Below are 1,203 nucleotides of genomic sequence, written 5' to 3' on the forward strand. Positions count from 1 at the left end.
AACTTGCATCCGAATTCACAGCAAACAACAAATTTCATCCAACAAAAACTGAGTAATGATGATTAATCATAACGAGAAATGTAGATGGTAGCGGATGCAACAGATTATATAACAAAAGAATAAAAGACTTACCTGCTCACTGAGTAATCATCGAGTGAGTTTCCTTAAAATTTAGCCTTCAACTTTCGAGTCATATCAATAATAAATGATGATTCTCAGCCTGGTCAACTCTCGCACATTGGGGGCAGTAACTCACCTATGTTAAAAAGTTGAGACAAAATGGTTTAGCTCTGGGCATTCACTGCCAAACTATAAGATGGAATAACAAATTGCATGTTAATAAGAAAGCAAATAATTGAAAATTTTCATAAATAAAAGGAATTGAGAATTAAAAATGATTGTGCTCATGGATAGTTCTTGGAGGATTCTTCATGTGCTGTAAAATTTAAAAAAAAAAATAAAAAATGTCCACGAGAATGAGTATGCTGTCACGTTTTCAGACGATTAAATCCTTGCGAGAAACCAACAAAAAAATGACGAAAAAGAATAGTCAACTGTTCTACAAAAAATGATAATCCACCATGATTAACCATTTCATAACAAATAGCCCAATGATGATGTTCTTGTGAATTTCACAAACCTCTGGATGATTTTTTTAAATCGTCGTCCTTGGTTAAAAACTAAGAACAGGTAGAAAGTAAGCTATATAAGAGAATTTGTGCATCGTTTTCCAACAACTAACACGATACATTTGTTGCAAGAAAGTAAGCTATATAAGAGAATGAAACTGATAATTGAAATGATTATCTGTACATTCGAGAATGAAAACAAGTCAAATGTTGCATCTGAAGTTAACGGAGACGAGGTATACCATTCCTCTTACTTTCATCTTCTTCTCCTGCATCTTCTTTCCCTCCTTTCCTAATCCTTCATAACGAACAATCTGAAAGTTGAAGGGAATGGGGACGCATGAACGATATCTTCGAATAATGGTACCAATATCTTTATGTACGATGAAGAACATTACATACTCCACAACAAATTGAAGTTAATGCTGAAAGGAGTGTAGAAGGCTACTATAACCGATGATAGTTCGATGACAAGATACTTAAATGCATTCTCACACAATTAACAACGACACAGCCTACTGATAATTATGCCTCAATCAAGTCTTCGAATCCTAACAAAACAAAAGTAAAAATA

The 1,203-nt window shown here is 33.7% G+C and overlaps 1 long non-coding RNA gene across 1 annotated transcript; it reads right to left on the reverse strand.

The window, feature by feature from the left end:
* Positions 1-17: 17 nt before the first annotated feature.
* LOC111786892 lies at positions 18-930 on the reverse strand. The gene is made up of 2 exons (XR_002813842.1): positions 872-930; positions 18-256 (listed from the first exon to the last, which is right to left on the reverse strand). It is a non-coding gene; the product is annotated as an uncharacterized LOC111786892 (long non-coding RNA).
* Positions 931-1,203: the final 273 nt, after the last annotated feature.

Source organism: Cucurbita pepo, unplaced genomic scaffold, assembly GCF_002806865.2.
Source record: "Cucurbita pepo subsp. pepo cultivar mu-cu-16 unplaced genomic scaffold, ASM280686v2 Cp4.1_scaffold003247, whole genome shotgun sequence".
NCBI lineage: Eukaryota > Viridiplantae > Streptophyta > Magnoliopsida > Cucurbitales > Cucurbitaceae > Cucurbita > Cucurbita pepo.